The sequence below is a fragment of the Gavialis gangeticus genome, unplaced genomic scaffold, assembly GCF_001723915.1.
Source record: "Gavialis gangeticus isolate Ggan-Ray unplaced genomic scaffold, GavGan_comp1, whole genome shotgun sequence".
Lineage (NCBI taxonomy): Eukaryota > Metazoa > Chordata > Crocodylia > Gavialidae > Gavialis > Gavialis gangeticus.
In genome coordinates, this window is record NW_017729004.1 from 35,132,955 (window position 1) to 35,146,718 (window position 13,764).

At 42.9% G+C, this 13,764-nt stretch overlaps 1 protein-coding gene across 1 annotated transcript in view; it reads right to left on the reverse strand.

Moving 5' to 3' along the window:
- KIAA1462 (KIAA1462 ortholog) overlaps positions 1–2,431 on the reverse strand; it is a 151,576-nt gene extending 149,145 nt beyond the window's left edge. Inside the window, exon 1 of the mRNA XM_019508221.1 lies at positions 2,134–2,431. The gene's annotated coding sequence lies outside the window, so the exon portion shown is untranslated. The remainder of the gene's footprint in view (positions 1–2,133) is intronic.
- Between the last annotated feature and the right edge of the window lie 11,333 nt (positions 2,432–13,764).

Sequence of the window (13,764 nt, forward strand, 5' to 3'; positions counted from 1 at the left end):
GGGGTAATTCTTGCTGACATCAGAATTTGTATCAGCAAGAAAGAAGCATCAGGCCCCGCCTTGTCACACTAGAGTTGTACTGGAATTACTTGGACTATATATGGCTAATTGGGATAAGCCTTTCTATCCTTCAGAGAAAGCTGCAATAAAAACTGAAGAGGAAAGCACATGGGAAAATAATCAGCTTAAGCAGTTAGACTGGCTAAATTATAAGCAACTGAAAACAGGGTCTTAGAGAGTGGGAAGTGTTGGGCAACCTTAACAGGCAGGGTTACCAGCCCCGCCTATAGCATCATTCAAGTAGTAGAAAGATAGAAGCTTGTGATGCTATTCCATTCATCTGCATCTTATCAATGTCTGGATGTCACTGGCAGAAAACTAATTCAGTGGCAAGAATGAGCCTTTTGTGCCCTTGACAGTTCTTCCTACCCCTCCATCTCTGCCTATATAACATTCTGTTTTCCTGAAACAGTCATCCCTCCATAATACTCACATTTGAGCTGCTTCTTTCTTGGGTAAAGGCAGCTGACAATAACACAGAATAGCTCTCTGAACAAATGTATTCAAAATTAATTAAAAAAAATAAAGCAACACACGCTCGTCTGGCAGATCCCATACATATTTTCCATAAACGTTCATTTTTCCACATGAACAAATTGTGAGTATGTGGGGGTTTTTCAATGAATCTTGATATGGAACTTAGAATTCTTGGCACTAGCCTGTGAAGCTAAAATGACATCAGCTCGACTTTCTATATAGAAATGTTATAGTCGCTGCCCAACCACATTTCTTTGTTCTGAGCATATACACTCTCTTCCAAGCTGCTGCTTTAGTATGGTTTACTGTTCATGGTGATCACTAAAAACTGTGCATTTGTATTCATTATAGTTCTCTGTTTTCCCACGCAACAAAGCGAGCAGCAGGACCAAGTGATAAAATGGCACTTCTCTTTACAAGACAGAAGTGCTGTCAGTTTTAGCAACATGCATACCTTTGCTATCCCAGCAGCTTTTTAGCGGGGGTTGAAGAATTGTGGGATGAGACCTGACTTTGCCATCAGGATCTGGTCACTCTCCATAAAGCCAATGGAGTTCAAAAGAATTGGGTTGGTGGGAGTTGGAGGGGCAAGGCAGATGAGGGCCACTGTGAACAACATACATAGGCTGATGCACTGCAAGAGCTTAGTATTATCAAACTGGGAAGAGGAGAGAATTGGAGCAAGCCAGCCTCTGAGTTTGAAGTGGGACATTCTCGTGAATGGGCTGGAGGACTCCAAACGCCACCTGTAGCAACATTTGTCTGGTGCATATACTATTAGGGAGAATAGCCACTGAAGTGCATGGGGATTAGGAAGGCAATATTAAAAAAAAGGGTGGGGGGTTAGCAAAGTAATGGACATTTACCATGTTCTCAGATGGTGCAGCCACTGATTTCAGACCAAGGATCCATCCTTCATGGTCTACAGTATGGGGGAGCTGCAGAGGGGTAGGGCCAGGTGGACTTCATACATTTCAATACTGTGAATGCACTTCTTCAAACAGTCCTTGGAACATTATATTTCATCTCTGCATTTCATAATAAAATAGGTTTTCAAGAAAGAGATGTTCCTTTACTAAATGCACTGTGTCCTTGTCTGCAACACAGCAGATAGAGGCACATAATTAGCTAGTAATGTTGCATCAAAATACTCCAATACGCATAGCTCTGATATTGTAATAGCACTAATATACTCCGGAAACAGTGTGATGTTACAATATGCAGATTCAGCTGTTTGCATGGAGGTTACACTGATCAGACAAGCCTGAGAGTGACTGCACTTAATATTTAACACAACAAAATCAGGGTCCTAGTTTAGGTTTAGTCAGACTTGCCACAATAAAAGCCAGTTTTATTACTGCACAAAACCCCTATGTCATCTACTCTCTAAATATTCAGCCTCTTTAACATGTGACAGAAAAATCGCTGCTGCTTTCCTCCTGTGCAAGATCATCATTTCACCCTTGTAGGGAAATTGCCACAAAACCATATTAACAGTTAAAGATTGTGAAGTCATTTACTAAGATAGCAAGAAGCCTTGGTAACAACATTTTTACAACAACATTTTCACAGATATAGATTGCAAGAAATCTTTACCTTGAATGTAAATTGGAGAGATCGTAGCTTCCTCTTGTGGATCAGAAATAGGATAAAAAAAAAACCAAAACACCCTACCAGGCTCATCTGCTGAGAGTTCTGTAAATCCCAAGTCTGCTTCAGCTAGCGGCTCTAAGTTTGTGCTCTGAATAGAGGCTGTGTTATTTTAACCACAGGATTTCTAGTCATGGGGGAGGAGAGATGGATTAGGTACGTTTGCAATCTAATGCTTCACGTTTACCTCAACTGAAATGAACTACTCTAAGCCCGATATAAATAAGAACTTCTGAGATATAAATTTCAAGAGTCCTCACACCAATTATGCTTAAACTAACATGCTAAATAACTGTGGAAAATTCCAGAGGAATAAGATAACATAGTCTTGTGTTCTTTCTTAAATAAGAGGCATGTGTGGAATTTCATGCTAGATACTGACACGACAGAGACAGCAGATGAACTATACAGAATAACCTGTACAAGGTACCAAACCTCTTAAACTAATGTTCCTAACACCTGTTAGCATGCGTTTCATCAGACATCAGAGCAATCTGATTCATCACGGTCTCTAGAAATTAGATCTGGATGCTTTGAATGCAATGTTTTAAAAGGACAAATACAACCTTTTTAGAATAAAGAGTAACCTTTTAAAAGGGGCTTCAAGTCTGTGGATGCATGGCTGTTCACATGGAGATGACAGACTTCCTTCTTTGCAGGAGCACAGGTATCTAGTGCCCTTGACACATACAGATAGCTGTGGACATAATTGAATGCAGGGAAAATATGCCCAGAGGACTGCTTTCTTTTTAAAAAGTAAGCTGAAAACCTATATTTTTTTCCTGGGTTCTGGTAACCTAACAACAGTAAGGTCTTACAGCACTGCATGGGCTACAGTGACAAGCTCACCTCAAAAGCAGCAATTCAGAAAATTGAAGTCAATCGGTCTTCTTTGCGAGTGGAATGACATGGGGAAGTTAATGGAACATTCCTTGGATCTTTGTCTTGAGCAGAGGGAAAGTGCTTGGAAAAAAATAGTAAAAAGGAAAAATTAATTTTGATCTGTCTTTGACAACAGAAGTCCCACAAGCAGAAATTGAATATCATTTTACGTAAACTGAAATCTATAAATAACATTATCTTATATTTGTGTAATGTCTTTCAACCCAAAGCACTTCAAAGTGCTTTATAAGCATAATCAGCTGATTTGTGAACTAAAGGCAGACGTCTTTTCATTCAGCATTAGAATACAGCCACATCTGGAGTGAAATGGATTAGCCATTTAATAGTGTACGGAAACACTAATCAATAGGTTAGGGTAGAAAGGGAAGAATGGCATATCCAGCTGAAACTAAAACAGGGTTAGGTAGGCAGAATAGACTGCAATTATCTGCCTTGGAATTAGGCCAGCGTGTCAAGCCTAGTACCTTTATTCTCATGATAAAGACACAGGAGGCATGAGCTACATCCTCAGTTTGTCTAAAAATCAGCAGAGGCCAACTGATTTCAGCAGAATTGCTATCTGTTTTCCTGCTGAGGATCAAGCCTTATTATTGTGATGATCACCAGCAGTCCAGAGCTGTTTTACTTTCATCCCAAAGAGCCACCTAGGCCAGGTACAGACATTACACGTTAACTGGCATAATTGGAAACCAGCCTATCCCCATAATAGACCACATCCAGCACGTGGACTGGTTTAAAAAGGGCAAAACCCAGTTTAAGATTCCCCCCATCTTCCACCAAAGAGCAAATGTGTGTTCTGTTCACTACTCACCTAAGAAAACCACATAACTTAGATCAATTCCGCCTGGGGCTTTTTGAATGTCTGTACCTAGCCCTAGTAACAATGTGCTTCCTAATGACGTACTGGGGCATTTTGTTCAATACCTGCTCTAAAAGGAAGAGTGTCATCTTCTGAATCATTAACCTGCCTTCCCGCACAAACTGATGGGCATGTTCCTTGGGAGCTTCCCTTCCTAGGACTGATCCAGTCCGACTCAACTAGGTTCTCTCTCTTTGGTTAATCTAAATTTGAATATTTAGAAAAATAAGCTACCGGAATCCTGGCATTTAACTAGGAAGAGTTAAATATGTCAACCAGAGAAAATATTCTCAAGACCAAAATCATTAATTCAGGACTTTGAGACATCAACACTGTGTTCCATAAGGCTCTTTCCATTTTCTGCTAATCTATCTCCACATAAAATTTGTACTTCGTTGATCTAGGCATCTTTTTAATATCATCACAGTCACTGTGAAATCTTTGTCTTTAACAGTTTCCAGAACATAATGGGAACTTGCTGTTGTACCCACTATCCTTCTGAGCATCAGTGCAAAGAGCCTTTCCCCCCCACCCCACCAAAAGGACAGCACAATTACAAGAGTGCTCTCCTGAGATTCCTTCCATTTTTGTCCCCAGAAACTCTAGCTACCTAAAAAGACAGCTAACTTAGAGGAGGAAATGGGATATCTGAATTTGCTAGGAGAGTTGTGTCCTCTTAAAAAGGATGCAACAGACACTTCTTGAATTCTGTGATTCTGTAGATCGTTTCTATTCAAGACACACTGAGTTCCCTTCTTGGCTAAAACATCCTGCATGGGGCAATGCTACAACTGTGAGAATAAACTGCCAAACTGGACAATCCAAATATCAAAAATAAAAATGTTGCAGGTCAATTCAAAATTTATTATTTTTTCTCCAGTGTCCTGGTAAAACAAATTGGGGGGGAAAAAACCCCAAAAACTTGGTTTTATTTTTTTCTCTTGTATTTTTAAAAATTCAGTTGGACTAAATTTACACATGAAGTTTCCATTTTTAAATGAAAAATTGAAACATGAAACATTGACTGAAAGTCAAATTTAACACAAATGCACTAAATAGTCTGTTCAGCCTAATTCTGCAGTTTTCAGAAATTGAAGATTTATTCAAAGCAGTCTCCTAGGTCTAAGCCTCTAAGTCAGTGGCCTGTGCTTACAAGACATGTGGCTTTATTAATGAGGTTCTTTATTTTTGTCTCGACTACAACCCATCACCCCACCTGGCATTGAACTGCTACTGCAACGTGTCCAAAATGAAGTCAATTCTAAATAGTTTCCTAAAGCTCTCTCTACTCACCCAATGCTAATATTACAGCCCATTGCTGAATAGATATGTTCTGAGCTTAAACATCAAAAAAAAATTTCCAAGGAGAAAACTTTTCTTTCCTGAACATTCTTTATATTGGTTTGGTATTTATGAACCATAACCATAAAAGGCTTAGTACTGCAAGGTGCTGTGATCATGCAACTCTCATTGAAGTCTACACTAAATGTGTCCAGTGTAGACCATGTGTTCGATTTATACCTTAATATTTTGCATTTCTGTTACTGGCTAAAAAAAAAAAAATGGAACTCAGCAAATGAAAGGAAATATGTAAAACGTTGCCATCAAGCAATTTCATGTCAGCAGTAGCCTTCTCTGAGAAAGCACGATTAACAACCCACAGAAGACTTTGCTGATAAAGAACAGGGATGGGTGTGCTCATTTTGCCTAATCCATTTTGGATTAAATGCTCAGAGACTTAGAACCACATATTTTTCATCTCATTTCGTTTACAATCAGGGAAACATTTATACAACCAGCACTGCCAACACAAAGCTTTCAAAGGTCATTAGTCTGATTTAACACCCCCCTTCCCACAAAATCATGAGAGTTTCTGAAATGATAAAATTAAAAAAATAATAAAATAAAAGACTAAGATGTGGATACTTGCGTGACTTTTGGGGCCATCTGAACACTTTTCCAGCCTTTTTTTTTTGTAGGTGTGAGGTCTAGAAACAGAACTTTGATGTAAATGTGAGCTGGATTTCAGGCAGGAGGGGAAAAGAGGTTGGGTTTTAACTCCTTCTGCCACCACTGATGCTTTAAACAATAATTTGGTATAAAATAAAAATAGGAGACACCAAAACCCAACACTTTTCTCTGTTAGGGCAGTCGTATAACTAAGGTAAGGCAAGTGGGGCACCAATCCTGGTGACTGGCAATTAGGGGGTGACAGACTCACCCTAAGGCACCCAAATCTCCCTATGCACTGGACAGGATCCTGGGCAACTCACTCTGGATTTTAGATTCTGCGCTGGGGCATGACATTTAGGCACTGCAGCACCTGACCTGCCTATGTCTTCTTTTGGATGTAGTGCTGGGTCAGTTTTAGCTGGTCAGTCCTGAATTACTTATTTTCTAGATTAAAATCATAATAACATGCATGCTTTTTTCACCCTAAAATTGAGCCCACCACAAATTTTACAAGGTGCGTGAACTACATTAATTTATTAAATTAAAACTAAAACTCCTGATTACCAAATATTGACTGACCACAGAATTAATTACTCATTAAACAAAAATATTGTTCTCTCTCACCCTCACAGTGAAAACCCTAGAAAAACAGATTGGCCTGAAGGCTGTGTCAGACAGATGGGGGAGGAGAGTTTCAGAGTCCATGACTCGCAGCAAAAACTACCCTGCCACTAGAATCAGTTCTAGGGACTTTTATGACAAACACAGAGACTTATCTCAAGAGAGGGCAAGGAAAGAAGTGGGTCTACTAACCGAAGTGTGCAGGCTTTAACATCAGCTGTATTGTTATTTACACTGTGGGCTGAATAGTGCAGCAGACTCACCTTTCAGAGCTTGGGTTGAATCCCAGGCTTGAGATCCTGCTGTTTTGATTGGTGGAGCCCATCCACCAATCAGGAGGCAGCAAGAGAAAAAGTCACACCCCTTTCCTGAGGGGAAGGGGAGAAGAGCTCCCCTGGACCTGACTGAAGACTGCAACACTCGGGTCCAGAAGACTTCAGGGGCGGAGCCCTGGAGTGTATAAAAGGAGCTGCGTGCCCAGCAGAAGGACAGATGCCGCGAGGGACTCAAGAAGAGAGGAGCCAAGAAAATCTGGGGAGCTCTTCCCCAACTGGCAATAGGCCCAAGGCTCCTGAAGCTGCCACTGAAGGAGCAGGATTGGAAGCGGTGTGAGACCGCTTGGGCTGTTGACACACAGGGATGGCGTGCAGAGACCTGGCCCTGAGAGCAGTGTGAGACTGCTCAGGCTGTTGACACACAGGGATGGCGTGCGGAGACCTGGCCCTGAGAGCGGTGTGAGACTGCTCAGGCCCATCACAGTGCGCGGTTCCGTGCATGGAGCCCAGGCTTCGGGAGCCGCAAGTGGCAGCTCGAGCCTGCAACCCTGGCAGGGCCAGCAGTCTACACAGTGCATGGGGCAGCGCATGGGGCAAGGGCCTTGGGGCTGCAGTGAGGTGTCTAAGGTCCCATCTCCCAGCAAGCGGCCAGGTCCCACAGTGCACAGGACAGTGTATGGGCCTGGGAGCCTGGGAGCAATGAAGGCTGCTTGGGTTAGCCATCCAGCGTGAGGATGGATGGCTGGAGCCTGAAGGGCCTGGCCTGTGCTAAAAGAGCCCTCAGTGCCAAGCCAGGGCACAGGGAAATAGTAGTGCTGCAGTGTGAGGCCCAGCACCCAGGAGCCAGCAGCAGTGGTGCAGCAGCTGAAAGGAGCCGAGCCCCCAGTGCCCAAAGCGGGGCACAGGGTGGGGAGGAGCTCAGCGGCACAGGAGAGGCCTGGAGAGATGCTGCAGCAGAGGAGACCCCATCAAGCTGCACCCTGACTGCTGCCACCTGATGAAGCATGAGTTATTGGGCCCTTGGGTCCCACAGGAGAAAGATGTTTGAGGTGGCAAACCCAGAGAAGGGGCTGGGTGAGCATTCCCCCCGCCTAGTCAAGGCCCTAAGGGGAGGGGCCCTTGGTGCTTCCTGGACATCCCCCAAGAGACCCCAATGGAAGGAGGACTATCTCTTGCCATGGGTCAGGGACTATATTAAGGAGTAGGTGTTATTAAGATTGTTCCTGTTTGTAACTGAAATGTTGTATTGTGATGTTGTATTGTGTTGATGCTGCTGAAATTGTTTTATTGTGATGGGTAAACAGTGTTATCTAGGGTTTGACCTTGGTTATTGGTTAATATTCACTGTGTAAATATATGTATATGATACTTAGTTTTATGATTATGTACATTAGAACTCAATAAATTGTATAGAGTTAAGAACTTTGGGCTTGGGCTAACTCTATAGAGGAAAGAGGGATCTGCTTGAGAGGGATGCCAGAATTTCACAGCACCCCCTCCTGCTTACTCATCCCATCCAATTGAGAATAGGCATGCCTTTGGGTGTAACCGGGTTTCAACAGGAATGCAGTGCAGTCCCTGGCACATTGGCTTGAAGTTGTACCTTATAGTTGTCCCACTAAAAAAGCCTCTGCTTTGCTTTAGCTCAATGCCTGAGCCCCATATAGACCCCTATTACAATAATCGATTAGTTTATCACAAGGGCCTGAGTAACTGTGCAAAGCCCCCCCACCCTTCAAAGAAACATATATAAATGGCATGCTAGACACATGCTCTCATCTGGCTGCTAGGGTCAATCAGAAATCCAGGGGATTCTGTACTTGCGCAGCTCACTGAATGGAGATAGCTCTGCTCCTGCTAGCTAGATTCTTCCGCCAACCACTGTTTAAAGTGGTTTGAAAAAGACTAGGTCTATTATCACTGCTTTGTCAATTCAATCCACACCAGTCCCCACATCCTTTGCTCCTGGGTTCTTCACCCACTGTCCTCTGGCCTGGAAAGCAGCAGCAGTAGGGTCCCTTTCTCCTTTTTCCAGGAGGAGGAAAGAGCTGCTTCAGGGATTCTTCACCCCTCTGCCCTTTTCCTAAACCATGGGTTGCAAGGAAGAAGAAAGAGGAGCAAGGGAAGAGCTCCGAGTCTCTGGACATTTTATGTTGTCATCTCCTATTTTGTTGTGAGAATGGCAGCGGGCTGCTGAGAGACAGCTCTACCCATCTTCCGGAGCAGCCATCATGGGCTGCTGTACATGAGGAAATGGGTTAGAAGCAGACAGATAATCAGGGGGATTTCCCCCCTAGGGTGGTTAAAAAAAATTGCTCACTTAGTAACCCAGTTCACATCTGTGATCCGTTGTGAGCTAGTACAGTTTTAGAGTCAGTATTGGTAGGCTGGGGACACTGCTCTCTCAACTGGATTGAGCTGCAGCCAACTCACTTGCTCTCCCAGCCAAGGTCCAGGAAAGCGTGGTTGCTATATCATCCATATTCAATGAAAATAAGATTCAGCACTGTATGTACTAGAATTGGCAAGAGTCACAGTGCAGATGACTGGAGGGCAGCAGGCATCCTCTCTTCCCGTAGACCAGCATTACTCATATTAACCAACTGACCAGAAAAAACAATGGGCTGAAACAACATCCTACTTAATTTTGCTATTATTAGGAGTAACATGCCCATTTGAGAACTGGACATAAAATCATCTGGCAGGCTTGCAGTTTTTATGATGGTCATAAGATGCCAAGTTGCTCTAGAAGAGCCAATAGCCTCAGGCACACTGCAGTTCTTCAGGAAAATAAACCTGCTGACTTGTCACAAGGCTACCAAACCAGTTCAGGTGAGGTATCAAGGACATGCTAGAGAAGGCTGAATGCCATAACTGTTCTCACTTAAGTTGTTTTAGGTATGAGCCACACATTTAAGTTAATTGCTTTTATGAAGAGACCCTTTGGAAGTCATCTTGACTCCATCTATCTTAGAATAGGTCTTAAAGGAGAAGAGGAGCGTATTTTTCAGTTGAATTAGCTCAACTGAATGAGCTTAAAATTAACATGACTGAATTCTCCAGTGTTATGGGCAGATAATATTTTAGTATGAAACAGCCAACTAATATGGATGTAATTGTGTTAGCCTGCATCTTACCAGGGCTCTTTGCCATGGCAAAGTAACTGAATTAATCTAATGCAAATGGAATTTTTTTCTTTTTTCACCCTTTTGTCACAACCAAATTTAAAAAGAGTGCTGGCTAACACAGTGTTAAGCAAAGACAAGCACAGACAAGCTGTGAAAAATCCCCAGAGGGCTAGTGAGCATGCCCAGCACATGCCCATAATTGACCCCATGCTTGTCAATCGTGATTCTGCCATGAGGTAATCCGAATTGGCAACATGCGCATGCCCAGGCTTATACCAGAATGAGCTAGAACTTTCCAAAAGGGGAACTATTTGATTGGCTGACCGAATCATATTTAAGGCTTGTGAGTTTCCACCTACAGCAGAGACCAGACCCGACCTGAGCAGAGACTGCTACCGCAGAGACTGCTTCAGGAGAGCCTCTTAGGCCTAGAGCCCTGGTTCGCTTCCCAGAGCTCCGCTGGTCTCCCCGCCACCATCGTACCTCGGCGTACCCTTTCTTACTAACACTTGTCTCGTCTCAGTTACTCATTGTCGATTATCGTTCCGGTTTTGACTACCCGTTTACTGTGTTCTGATTACTCGTTCATCGTTTACGATCTCGATTACTCGTCACGTTCTGGTTATCTACGTTTCGGCACCCGTTCTACGTTTACAACTCGTTCATCTCGTTCCGGTTACCTTGCTCTCGTTGTTCGTCACCGCCACCGTTACCAACCTCAGCTTCGTTTCTCGATCTTTGCTTCTTGTTATCGTTCACCGTTCTCGTTCTGTAACCAAGTTGACCTGCCTACGCTACCTCACCATCTCATAGCGTAAGTAAACAATAAAATTTTTTCTGTTTTGAAACCGTACGCCTCCCAACCGCTCTGACTCCTCGCCGCTAATCCCACCTATTCGACCGTACTAGGCCCACCGTGACACCGGGGCGCTCGGCTCCGACACCTTTAAGGCAGGATCTGAGGTCATACCAAACCTAGTACCTGCCTGGAGTGCTATATGCTGACAAAGGCTTTGCTGCATCATTCATTTGAATATCAGCCATGCAAGTGCAGTGGAATCCTTAAGGATTTCTAAGTGGTGGATTTCAGGACCCTGCAAGGGAATAAAGGGTACCTTTGTTGAGTCACCATAAGATCTGGTGCTAGAGCCTAAAAGGATACCAAGTAATTGCTGATGACTCATGCTAACCGATCAAAAATCAAATTTGAGGAGAAACTGTAGGCCAAGGTTGTGTTTTATTCTGTTATTTGATTAAAGAAAGTTACTTGATTAAATACATCAAAATCTGTTGTTTGATTAAAGAATGCAGATGGTGCGCAGACTCCTGAAAGGAAGGTTAGAACTGCTGCGTGCTTGACAGGTTTTTTTGCAAAACTAAAGTAGCTTTGAGAACCTGACAAGGAGGGTATATGACTTTCCCCAGCATACCTCCATGTGTATCCTCACTCTAGAGTTAATTTGGGCTCTTTCTTGGGTGTTCTTTTAACTCTAGTGTCATCCACATGCAGAACACCTCAGTTTTGTGATACTTTAAATCCAAATTAGCTGCCCCAATTGGGAACTCCAGATCAGAGCCTACTTTCATGGTCACCAAACCACTTTATAATGAAGAGGTAAGCTAAACCACTTTTAAGTGCCGATAGTACTCCATTGTCTTCCCACAGCTTTGTGGCCAAGTACAGACAGTCAAAAAGTCCATGACTGAATAGATTCAGTCTTCTCAGATTAGCTGAAGATACAAAGATGAAACTGATGAGCAAGTGAACACACATTCGCTTTTGATTACAGAAATACAGTCACATGGCTGCAGTGGTCCAGGCCAGAAGCTGAGGGGGTACCACAGCACACCTCCCTGCTGGCTGGAGCAGACAGTTTGGGCCAAGGCTAGCCCACCAGCCCTGTGAGAGAGGGTTTGCGAGAGAGGTGCAAAGCATCCTGGGATGCTGGTGGACTGTGAGTTAACTTGAATCTGGTGGGAATCTGGGGCAGAAGTTCAATAAACTGATTTAACCCAAATAAATTAAGTCTGATACTACATACATCCAGGTTTATCTTACACTGGTTTCAGCCATTTTGAAAGCAATTTATGCACACTTAACTTCTGTTGAGTTACAAATTTAAACTGGTTTCTGATCACTTATACTGGTTGGTGTGTAATGTCTGTCCCTAGCCTGTTTGTCAAGGAAGGCAGAGAATTCACTGGGAAAGAACTGCAGAGCAGCTCAGCTTCCTGAAGAATAAGGAGCCAAGATATGTGCCTATAGGAATCATTCACAGTGGTACAGGTAACCTATGCGTGGCTTTATGGAACCAGGAACTAAAGTAACTTAAGCTTAGCTTTACAGAACGACTGCATACATGCAGACTAGACTAGCCTAGATGATCAGACTCAAATACTGGTCATCTGAGTTATTTGTGAAGTATGTTGGAGTGTGGCTGTAGCCATGATGGTCCGGAAAATGTAAGAGAAGTATTCTTTGTGATATTTTTTAATTGCCAACTGTACAACCAGAGATAATCACAGATTTCCTGGACCATCACAGCTACAACACTACGACTTTATTTCACAGGTAACCATATGGTTGGTCCAATAAAAGATATCACAGAAGAAGATTATTTGTGGTATGAAGACAATGCAAAAGCCAGTTATGAAAAGCATATTTTCATTTTGGCTACCTAGAAGAAATGAGGGGATTTAATGAAGGAAAATTATGTTCATGGAGTGGATTGCAAATGATCAAGCTGGAAAGAGAAATCTTTCAGATTCAAAGATAGACACAATCAAAGATCAGGAGTGGGCCTATATCAGAGTTTGGGCTGTTTGGCTGCCTATACACATGGTCTGACATGTTCTCAAGTCTGCTCCATGTTCTAATTAGAACGCTTTAGCATTGCCACAGCATCACATGTATTAAGCCCCCCGTGTTTCAAAATGGCTGTGGGGACCCTTTAGCTAGAACTCATTAAATGAGTTTTAGTTCCCATAGCCATTTTTAAACATGAAGGAGCTTAATGTATGTGATGCTGCAGCATTAATTAGCATGGCTCTTTGGGAACCACTTTCATTGAAATGCCTCACCCCATCCCCAAGCAAGTGTATAGGCAGCCTTCAGGCCTATACCTTGGGTTGCAGCACTACTTCATTATACAGCCCTTACTGTGATTTGTTCCAAAAGAGATTTCCTATTTGTGGGAGGATTTCAGTTCATACATGCAGGCTCAGAGAATTCTTAATTTATGTTGGCGCACAGTCCTGGCCAGCTGTCAATACTGTATCATACTTCTGGAGGTGGGTGGCACAAACCATTTAAATCCTGTTTAAGCTTCCCCACTCCCTTTTGAAGAGGGGAGTTCTATACTTACTTATGAGCTATGACTAATAGTTACAGATACATCTGGTAACACTGACAAGCCTCCTCACTTTCTGGTTAAGGCCAATGTTAGGAGTCTGAAGATGCAGCATAACAATATGGGGAATGGAGAGGGTGGATCATCGGATGCAGGAAGAGAGACTTGGGGAAGTGACACCCTGAAGTCAGTATGTACAGATAGTTGAACTGTGGTTGAAGCGACTCTGAAACAGTTACTTTATTACTGAAGAAGCTAGTTTAGTTCAATAAGAATGGTGCTCAGAGGAAGATGACTTGCTGAGTAACTGGTGTCTCTTGAGTGACTTCTGAAGTCTTTAAAAATATTAAATAAGTGGAGATTTATCCACTAGTAAGAAGCACATAATTAGGTATTGTACTGGTTACAATGACTGTTATAAGCTTAAGGTCCCATCTAAGAGATTTCATGTCAATGGTGTCCTGTCATTTCATGCTGGTGGAAGGGTC